Below are 11,759 nucleotides of genomic sequence, written 5' to 3'. Positions count from 1 at the left end.
TGCGATGTATGTGAGCTTTGTGCAGCACCGTGCAACACACGATGATTCATTACAGTTTACCACACCTTTTAGAGCCCTGTGGCAAAAGGAGACTGTCACTGCCAGATGTGATTTAGCCTTCATATGTTTTAATTTGGAAAGTGCTGTATGAATGTGTATTCATAGTCCTCATAAAATATAACTATAAATAATCAGGCATTAAAAAAAATCTCAAGAAAATGGCTTCAATTTTTCAGCACTCTGTTGGAAAAATTGTTTAATGGTTTTAAAAATGCTTTCTTATTCTACAGAGTCAAAGGAAAATGCCAATAAAATCAATGAATAATCATTTTTTTTGTAAATGCTAATAGGAAAATATCCCAATTAGCTGAAGTACTATTTCTATTACTCAAATAATATCTGTCATTTTATCACAGAATGCAAGCTGTCAGATCAGAGTTCAGTTGCAAAATCCTAGTGAAGTCTCAGAGCAAATTTTCAAAACTTAAAATATTCCTTTTGTATTTTGGCAGAGTTAATTCTTGTCAAAGTATTGTGAGCAGGAAGCTCCATTCTGAATAGGATTTTATTAGTCTTTATAGTTAATATTCATGCTGTGCAGACTATGTAATTGTGGAAAGTATGAGTGTTCTCTGAAACTGCTAATAAAATCTATTTTCCACTTAGAATAAATTAATCTCAGTGAGCATTAGTATCTGAAAATTAATGTATATAATCTAGGGAATTGTTTAGCCTTTTCCCCTACCCAGTGGGCAGAAATGGAAATCCCAGTGTTTTTCATTTTAGCTGCATAATACCCTTCCTTATAAAAGAGTAGATTTTTTTCCGTCTGTAAAGACTTCTCAACTAATCAGAGTGCTTAGATCAGGTGCTTAACTATCATGAAGGTAATGCTGGGTGAAATTAATCATGAGTATCTAATCATCTTGGTTTGTATTACCTTCATTCTCCTGATCACTAAGGAATAAGCTGGAATAAACTTGAAGAACAAACATATTCCCCCATCACTTGTCCCCTGACATAAACTAGTGGCCAGCCTATAACTGTTTCCTCACTTTCATGCCACCTTCACCATTCATGCAGATTAATAACTGTACTTTTGCAGTTGAAAGCTTATTGTAGATGTCTGACAGAAATATTTCAGGTGTATCCCACATTTTATACAAGCTTGTCTGCTCAAGTGATCATTTTGCCTGATAGGGCCGGGAAGTATGATGTAATAACTAGCCCAGACCATCCGAAACTAATAAGAGTTTCTACTACCAAGATGACAGAGCAACTAAATTTATATCTTTAACATTAGGCTTAATCAGCAGAAAGGACAGTTCCATTCATTAACAGATTCATTAGCTATATGGCTTTTCTCAAAGACAATTGATTTAAAGGCAATTTTAAGGATATTGAATGATGCTGTTACCCCAAAAAATGAAGTAAATTTTCAAATATGGACTTGAATATTATTTATTTCAACACAAAGTCCTGTGGGACACAAGATTTAAAAAATTCACTATAACAAAGTTCATCAAATTGTCTCTGAGCATGGCCAAAGATGGTTAAAAAGTCACAGAAAACAGAGCAATTGGATGGCAAAATTTCACCAATATTCCTTCCCACCTTCAGCAAGTGAATTTTGGTTCAGTGATCTCATCAGTCAGAGGCATCAACCTTAACTTTGAATGGACATTTAAATTGACGTTTCTATGTCAAGTCATGACATAGAAGATTCACCAAAGGTGTGTCAGAAGGTTGCTCTCTGCACACAGAATTCCACTAGAGTATTTGTTTTGGCAGTTCACAAAATATGTTAGTAGCAGTAAATGAGAGATACTAAAAACTCTGCCTGGGGCAAAGAATGCAAAACAGAGCTTGACTCCAGGGAGCATTTTCTGATTTATGACATCTAAAGCATTGCCACTGGGAGAACATCCATTTCTGTAAATTCACATAAAACTTACTGAGGCTGTCCTAAACTATAATATAGAGTTATAATATAGCTTAAAATCTCCTCAGGCAGTAGGAGGTTTGTACAAACATGGGTTCATGACCTTTACGCCATTGGGAAAAAGAAAGAAAATATTTATTCCAGATTTTGAGAGGAAGAGAGATGAAGGACTGCATTTTAATACCTGAGCAATACCTAACAAAAAGCTTACGAAATGGTAAGAGCTTCTGTATAAATCTGTCAGTACATTTTCTGCCTGAAATATTTTGTCTCTTTAGTATTAGCAGTCAAGATCTGCTTTTTGCAGCAGCCAAGACAAAGCTTTGCAGTGTTTTTTGCAGTTAGATTGCAGGTACAAATTCCTGCTTTCATATTGATGTGCAAAATCCTGGTCAAGATTTGGAGCTTTTTGTACTCAAATCTATAAATACACAGATCAAGACCTTTCCTGTATCTGGGATGTTACAAAACTCTCTGTTCTTCAGATATAGGTTGTACTTGGAGGCTACTGTAAGCAAATCATCCTTCAATTTAACTTCTGTCTATTCAACTGTCCAACAACTGTCCTCTTATCTTGGAGCTGGCTGATTCTTTGAAAACATAGGAAATGTAACATGTAGCACATCTCCCTTATTTCAAAATCATCAATAATTGGAACCAGTTGGTGCTGGGAATATTAAGTCACTTGCCTCCAGTATGGAAATACGTTTTTCTATGGAGACCTGTAATACAAATTGAAGTGAGAGAGCAGGAAAGTCGAAAAGAGAGCCATTGCCTTCCACATGACTGTTGTTGCTTCTTAAAATGCTGGTGAAAACTCCATTTTTATCCTCAACCCCACTAAATTGTTGGCAAGGCGTCTGGTGAGCACCATTTGTCATGCTGCTCACCATGTTTTTATTGGTGTCTTTTGTCCTGGAGATGTCTTCCTATATCTCTTAAGGCTCTGTGATGTGATGAGGGCAGCTTCTACCTTCTTATCAGCTTCTACCTAGACCAGCAGGGTCCTCCATCCTGTCCTGGCTCTACAAAGTTATAGACACAATGCTAAAAATTTTCATGGTGGTCCATCTGTAACTGGTAGGCAGAGCCCACCTGCAGAGCAAACCTGGTCACACAGAACGAAACCAACATCTGCACTTTCTGCCCTCACTTCTCTCACATGTGTGTCAGCTGCACATTCAAATCCTGTTTGAACAAGGACTCCCTAAGCCTGTGAGATGCTTTACTCCCTCTTGTGCACAGAACTGAGCAGTGGGCACTGAGAAATGTTCATCTACTTTTGCACATCTACCTGGTTTATTGTCAGAGTTATCCCAGAAGGAATTCATATTACACACATTTTTACGGCAGTGCTCAATGCTTCAAATTTCATTTACAACAGTGAAAATGTCCTGTGACTTCAGTTCATGCGTGAGGCTCCTCCAGTTTTGTTCATTTTGCAAGAGTATAAATGGCAATGCAATAAGCAGGGTATCAGTGTTTCAAAGATGCAGAGTAGAACACAGTTTACTGAAAAATCAGCATCACTGCCCCTCACTGACTATATCTATAAAAAGTATATAATTTATTTCCATTTTTTACTTTCCTTTCAGTGTAACAGAATTATTTCACAGATTTATCCAACACTGATGATGACGATACTGGTTCCCATTCTACTGCAGATCAGTTTTAAATGTTAAATGGTTGTTCTTCAAAAACAAAACAGAACCAAAAACCTAAACAAACAAAAAAGGCAGTTGCTTTCCTTGAACCATCTGGAAGAAAAAAGGCTTTTGTAGTAATAATTATGTATGTCTTTATATTTGCATAATGTTTTGTAACAGTATAATGCTTAGCACATAAAGAAAACAGCAATACAGTAATAATAAAGGACCTGGAAAAATCAATGTGAACCAAAGCTCAATTAAAGAAATAAACTTTCATTAAAAATGTGATTGCTGAAAACATACAGGGAGATGGGATCAAAGCTGAAAATATAGCCACTTTGATTATATTTCAAGTGGACTTACTAACGAAGTCTACATACTTTAAATTATTACTACACACGCAAGTTACTGTAAAAATCATCTAGTACAAGCATTTGTGTTTAATACTTGTGTCATAGTTTCCTAGAATAATCTTCTGGCTTTATGGCTTATTATCACATACTGTGTTTTTGCCTTTCTGCCATTGAGACTTGGCTAGACTAGAATAAATATTGTTCAGGTATCATTTTTTGTTTTCAAAATGTACAAATGTGTGTTTGTGAGACATAAGAAGCTACAAAATATGCATTTTTCAAATTGGCTATGAATAATAGAGTAGGAGATCTGGAACTCTGTGTTAGCTTTGTCTTCCTTCATTTGAAGACATTAATAATGGTAGTAGTTTTTCTCTTAATGACTATGATATTCATTTGTACAAAAAACAATCTTCTCTGTTATTACCTTTGATTTCCCTCAGACAATGATTTTTTTTTTCTTTCTTTTCTCTTTTTGTGGCTTACTGTCCTGATCATACAATCCTTCCTTCTTTCTAGACCTTTTATTCTTCATTTAAAATTCTGGTATTTTTTATTCAAACTGAAAGCACTACCTCTGGTTTGTTTTCCGAACCTCCCTCCACTGGAATCCAGTCCTCACTGTCAAAACCCAATATCCACTGAAATCAATGAAGTCCAAGAGCAGATTCCCAAGAGCTTTTTTACCTCACAGAGCAACACTATTGATGTTGAACAATAAATGATAGGCACAGACTGTGATCTTAGCCATGTGGGGATCAATGGTAACTTTCAGTACACTCCAGTTCATTTTGGATTTCAGAAATAATATTTGTCTCCCTTTGTTTAACACTTGTGCTGCATTTCAAACACCTAAGAACATTGAAAGGTCCTCATGATATAGATTAAATACCTGGCTTTGCTCAAGGTCAGATCAGAGTTGTGTTGCCAAAAATACTTGACTGAAGATAGATTCTGCAGGTTTGCTGCACAATCAGTGATGGGGGTTTCTGGATGGAAAGAAGAGCTATGCTCATAGACAATATGGTTCACAGGGAGAGGAGACTGCAGTGCCAGGGAGGAAGAGGACTGGAGACAATAATTAAAGGAGGTCACTAATTGTGACTTTAACACCCATTTGTACTAAAACAGACCAAACCACTTCAAATATAGCTCTGGTCAATAATATGATATTTTGTAGCTGAGAACTTTACACATCTTTCAGGAGAAAGAATATATATTTGTCTGTATTGGTTTAATATGTAGCTGCAAAACATCCCAGTCTTGAGGTGAGTCTGTGCTTATTCCTGCAGCAGAGATATCCCATTTTAATCATAATCACTGTGCCACTGGCAGCAGATGCATGCAGAACTACAAGATTCGGTTCCTTGTTGATTACCAGGCTTTCAGTTCATTGCTTTCTCTTCTAGAAAACACTGAGAAGCACAACCAGAATATTATTCTGCAGTGAATAGGCAGATTTATTACGCAGAGCTTGAATGTACTTGAGATTTTTGCTCAGCAAACATCCTTTAGGGCTATAGAACTGGATACTAGGGAAAGTGTAAAGTCAGCTCTTAGGAAACAGCCTGGGGAGTATTTGCAAACTTACAGTTACATTTCACAAGTACTTTGCAGCTGTTAAAAACAAATATGTTATGATGGCCATTTAAAATTTTCCAGCTGCATTAGAGTATTACCTGTGTACTTCAATGTTTAAATATGTCTTTTTGGTGACTTGTCTTCTCATACACACCCAGAAATATTAAATTTTGAGAGAAATACTAAAGCCTTAGATAACATTATCTACAGCAGATCATGGTTACTGTGGTAGATATACTCTAAAAAGACTGAGAATAGCAGGAGACCCTGAGTATTATCTACTCAGGTTTCTAAGCTGTCTTTAAATACATATAATTTCATTTTTACTTTGATTACTCTCAGTACACACCAGAGTAAAACCAGTAGAGATATGCCTATACAGGGGTCCATCCACAGCACTGGCTGCAGCACAGACTCATGCTGAGCACTGTATTAGAGCATCTACATGTTCAGCTTTGAACCTGACATGACAGCTGGTTCTTCTCATGGCAGTGGGGAATGCCTCTGGACTGCAATGTTGTCAGTGTCTGCAAACAAATTCTATTTAATCACACCTGAAGGGTAAGTACAGAGTCTTGCTGATGCCAAGAAAAACCACAACTTTTCTAGTAAATAAGAAATAGCCACAGTCTGTTCCTTCTTATTTTCTATACTTTAGAATAACTGATCCTTTCCAACTAGATGGACCAACCTAGAGGGGAAAACACAGTTCATCAAATTAATCAAAACACAGATCACAGGTCAAATGAGATCTTTGCTGAAACTGTGTCCCTCAAAAGCTGTTGTCACAACAAAGACTGTTCTTTTATGTAAGTTAATCAAGTATTTGGTCCAAGAGTAAATCCAGATTGTACAGAACATATTTATTTTTTCTCCCTTCCCTATTCCCAAGTAGGATATTTATTAGACCTGCTTTTTATTTTCTTTTAGTACAGTTTATTGTCAGTCATTATCGATTCTGCAGTTCTGTTCGGGATATGTTCTTAAATGTTTTATACAGTGTTGCATTTTGAATACCATTCAAATTTGGTTGACCATGTACATTAGGAAGGGTACTTGTCTTTAAAATTCCAAGAATCCTGACAAAACTTGATGTTTTGAATCTTTGCAATATAACCTTAAGGCGACTGTATTTGAAGAATGTGTGTGAGCTTGAAGCTGATGATATATTCCTGAGCCTGAGCAGCCACAATCATGTGCATGCTTTAATGCCAATAATCCTCTCTTTCCTTAACCTTTAGGGACAGCTTCCATGTGAAATGGAGTTTTCTATCCTTTCCTTGATGGGGCTGCCTAGCAGCAAATCTGCTCACCCACAGCTGCACTGTCAATGCACAAGGACAAACCACCACAGATCCCCTGCCCCTTTGCTGGTATTCTCCCTTACAGGTAAGATACAAACCAGAAACTATAAACTGTTAAGTTATGAAAAAAGATGTTAAATGCATAAAAGCACATGTAGTTAAATAAATTATAGCTTGTAATAAATTTGTCTGAGAGCAAAATGGCAAATCAAGGATTGAAGATTATTTGGAACCACTCACAGAACAATTACTCTGCACTAGTAGCACTGAACAAAGGAAATTATTGAGATGTTTCCTGTAAGGATTCTCAGCCACTGCATTGCAGGAACAACTTGGAGTATCACTAACACATAACAGCCTCTAATGCTTACACAAATGAAATCTTGCAAAAAGCTACTATCATTAATCATTAGTTGTAAAGTGCTATCAAGCAATTTAACCTACAGAATCAGCCCACTGTAGCAACCACAGTATAGTTCAATCTCTATAACAATGCATGTTCAATTATCTAGCCATCTTCTGTCTTAATTTTAATTGATGGTCACAAACTGCAGCTCTCCATAAAAAAAAAAAAAAAATAAAAAATAAAAAAAAAAAAAAAAAAAAGAGAGAGAGAAAGAAAAAGAAAAAGAAAAAGAGAAAAAGAAAAATAAACGTTTGGTATGTGATCATTCCTACATGTAGGGAATATGCAAATGTCAATATGCAAGTTGTATTTTTCAAATCAGCTTTGGTTTTGTAACTGTTCTTGGTGCACTGCCTTAGGACAAGTCTGTATACTTCACTCCCTACGAAGTGTGCAGATGTGCAGATGCCTACAAGGATGTCTGGATGTCTACATTAACTGGTCCCAGAGTGTGGGTGCAGTCACTGGAGCTGGCTGCCAGCACCACCACATTTTTGGACCAGCCTCAGTTTCTCTCTGGCCAGGACTGCTTATTTTTCCTCAAGCTGTGCTTGGGAGCAGAGCAGGGTTAATACAGACCAGGAACAATTTCCACAGACAGTTTGCATTCAGTAGCCCTGTTTTGTAGCCTTAACATGTCCATGCTACAAACCAAGCTCTGATATTATGTGCTGAAAACTGGTTCATAGGGATGTATCTGTGATGCATCTGTACAAAGCCTATGGTTCCAGGAGCAAAGTCAGTGCTTTTTAAAAAGCAGGTATGTTACTGTAGGCCTTCCCCATACAATTCAGATTTTATAGCAGTGATTAGACTATCTGAAGGTAAGTCTGGGATTTCCACTTCTGGGCAACACTACTTCTAGATAACCTCTGGAAGCACCAACTCACTACCAATGCATGTGAATTTGACTACTCTGGTTTCATGGATCTTCTAAATTTCCAGCAACATAGAATGACAGAACCTTACCTGGACATAGAGAAATAACAAATATAGAATCATAGAACCATTAAAGCTGGAAAAGACCTCCAATAGCACTGAGTGCAGGAGGAATTTCACATCCCTGGTCCTGATGGCCACACCATTCCTGACCCAGGCCAGGATGTCATTGGCTTTCTTGGCCACCTGAGCACAATCTTGGCTCATATTGAGGTGGATATTTGTCATAGACAGGTAAATTATAAAAGAAAGGCCTCATAAAATCAGGCCTGCTCTGCTAAATTAAAGCTAGCCTATCACTTCTTCTAAGTGCAGTTTGCAAGTTCCCAGGTGAAACCAATCTTGGTGTGCAAGGTTCGTTAACACAACAACCTATTCCTTGGTGCAAAACAAGTGCACTTATGTAAACAATAAACTTTGTCCCTTGAGAACCCAAAAAGAAAAATGTAAACACTTTGAACCTTAGCATATACATACAAAACCACCTTCTGGCCAATAAATGAAGTAGTAAGAAAACTAATAGCCAATTGGAGTCAAACATGAGGTCTGTAAAAACTGCATAAAAGCACATTATATGAATAAAGAATTGGCTTTTACCCAATGAAGAAAATGAAGTCTCGACTGATTTATTGCAGCAGCTATTGACAACCACCTCTAGGTCCTTTTCTGCTGGAGAGCTTTCCAGCCACTCTGCCCCACACTGTAGGGCTGCAAGGGGTTGCTGTGACCCAAAGGCAGGACTTGACACTTCATCTTGCTGAATCAAATAATAAAGGGCATCTATTATTCTGTTATCACTGAAGATAACATCCAACTGAGAGCCCACGAACATCAATGTTCAGGGATGCCTAAAGAGAGAGTATAGAATAAGAGCATGGAGCATTTTCTTCCCCTTGGTATTTACTTTTCAGCTTCTAGCAAACAACAGTTTAGAAATTTCTTGAACTGAAAATCACACTCAGACTCTTTTTTCCAGAATTTCTACTCTGAGTTTATTCAAAGTCTTTCCACAATTCGTTATACTTTCAGTTTCAAAAAAATCTCACAGCAATCCTACACAATTCAATCCTCCATTGTGTGAAAGGTGTGTAAGGGATGAATGATGAGGTTACACAAAACGACTGGGAAATAAATAAAGCCTTCAATTTCAGTATTTCAGAAACATTTTTAGTGCTGTAATATTTTTAAAAATAAATAGATGAGAAGAATTTTTGAACTCTGTACCTTGATTCTTAGAGCATTGAGACCCAGGACATGGCAAAATTTGTCCTTTATTTCACCTTTAGAAACCTATAACAACATTAGTATCTTCAACGTGTCAGGAAAATGTACTGTTTATACTGACAGTGTTAATGTTATCATGCTGTTCCATCTGTTGATTCAAACTTGATGATATTCTCATGAAGAATTTCCCTTTGGGGAATGTGCTGCATGAATTTAATTTGGCTTTTATGGTATGTTTATGAATATTGAAAGACATGTGATTTCTTTTTTATAATCCAATAAGAACAAAACAATGTATTCATGACATGTTTGTTAATCAGTTGTACAAAGAGAGAATTTTATCTTTGAATAATTTGCTGATTTGTGAACTTTTTTCCTCCCCTATCCTGTTTATGTAGTGACATTTTGCAGAAAGAAATAGACTGTAAAAGAAATAAATCAAAATGTAGTTGAAATAGGTAATAAGATTATTTTTCCTTTTCTCTACTGCAAAGAAAAAGGTTACATTGGGAAAATCAACTCTCAGAATGGTCTTTAAATCACAAGAATATCATAGGACACTAAAGGTTGCAAGATATGCTTTCTGGTGTGTTGAAAGGAAGTTTGCAGGATTTGGGCTGGTGAATTTTCTTCTGGCTTAGATAGAGCTTAACAGAGACCTGTCCAGAAACATATTTATTTCCTGGACTGTTATTCATAGTGATAATGATGTGGCACTGCTTGATGGAAACCTCATCAGAGATATGAACTGACCTGTTCTGAAAATGTAGCTTGAGCAGAGTTTATCCTTTCCTGGCACACAAACCAAATTGGTTTGATATCTCAGAGGGAAAGCAGGGCAAGGTGAGGCAGAAAGTGTTATCAGATATGTGTCTAAGGCAGGTGAGATGAGGTGCTTGCTGAACTAGTACCATTTTTTAAATTGAAGATCAAGAGATCTTAGCTGACTGGACAAACAGACTTTGTGAGCAAAATTGTACAGGGAGTGCCTTTGATAGTGAACCAACTAAATGTGATTGGTTTGTATCTATATAATGAAACTCTTCTACCTTCTCAACAGGTTGGCTGTACTGGCTTCTTTACCCCTGACCATCCTAAACCCTAAACTGTGCCAGATCTTCAGGCATGGACAAGACACTCAGAAACCCATTTTGATCATCAAATTAGACTGGATAACCCCCAGAGGCACCTTTCAACACAAATAATTCCACATGCCTATGATGCTTTGGAAGACTGCTATGTCACATGGACCACACACCTGCCCGTGTGTATAGCAATAGCTTAATACATGGGATCACATTGCATCAACCCCTGGCTCTTGGGCTGGTGTAGGTCAAACTATGGGCTACATGTACAACAGGGGAACAAGAATGTTAAAAAACAAAAACCTGATCTTTTTTTGGTTGTACTTCTGATTTGAGTAAATACTATTTTCTGATCGAATCCGTTGTCCTGAAATTTCTGGAGCAAAAGAAGAAATTTCCTTATTCCTTGATATTGTGACCACTTCCCTGACAAATGGGGATGATGGGACTCAAACTCCTAAGGTATAACTGGCAAAATATTTGTTATTAATAAAAAATCTATTGGTACAGTCCTGTAAGTTCAGGTTACTACTGTAGCACCAATACTGAAGCACTGAGACTTGTACTATGTTATGCTGTTGTATACCTAGGTATGGCAGCATGTTGTCTTACACAAAAGAAAAAAAATAGGTGAGAAAAAGTCATGAAAGTATCATATATCCAATTTTGTGAGTCTGGAGGTACAAACTTCATCCATCTTGATCTCTTCCAAGACAGCTTGAAATTCAAAGTTTAATCAAATATAAGGGGAGGAGCAATTGTCTTTTTTAAATCGTAGCAGACTCACAGAGGCAACCTATGACTTACAATCTGGTAGAAATACAGTGCAATAAAAATACCTGTGTTCTACAGAGTTTGGGTATGACAAAATTCATATTGCCACTCAAGCTAAAATAATTTCCCCCTGCAGTTTTAAGTGTAATTTCAACAAACGTGGCTGTATTCAGAATATCCAGCCTGCTTATGTTTTGATACCAGCACATCCATGTCAGGGTGGATATGCAAGATCCACAGCAGGTCCTCAGGACTCCACACAGAGTTTTTCAGCACATGGAAGCTGTGGTTCTTCACAACTGAACTGAGTAATGAGAACTGCACACATGAACACACAGCCACACAGCTGGCACCACTCCAGATATCCCTTTCATTTTGGGTAGTACAACAATTTAACTTAAATTGAAACTCCTCAGCACTCCCAGCCAGAGGTGGAACTCGCACATTCCTAGCAAATGGAAAGCAATGCAGTAGTGAGATGTATTGTGTTTATTTGAGCTTG

General features: G+C 37.1%; 1 long non-coding RNA gene across 1 annotated transcript; it reads left to right on the top strand.

Annotated features, from left to right (window-relative positions):
• Window positions 1–5,279: 5,279 nt before the first annotated feature.
• LOC148224514 (uncharacterized) lies at window positions 5,280–10,841 on the top strand. The gene is made up of 2 exons (XR_015802917.1): window positions 5,280–6,914; window positions 10,459–10,841. It is a non-coding gene; the product is annotated as an uncharacterized LOC148224514 (long non-coding RNA).
• Window positions 10,842–11,759: the final 918 nt, after the last annotated feature.

Source organism: Sturnus vulgaris, chromosome 3 (assembly GCF_052056855.1).
Source record: "Sturnus vulgaris isolate bStuVul1 chromosome 3, bStuVul1.hap1, whole genome shotgun sequence".
Classification (NCBI taxonomy): Eukaryota; Metazoa; Chordata; class Aves; order Passeriformes; family Sturnidae; genus Sturnus; species Sturnus vulgaris.
The sequence above is the reverse complement of the archived record's forward strand: the minus strand, read 5'-3'. Positions and strand labels throughout refer to the sequence as shown.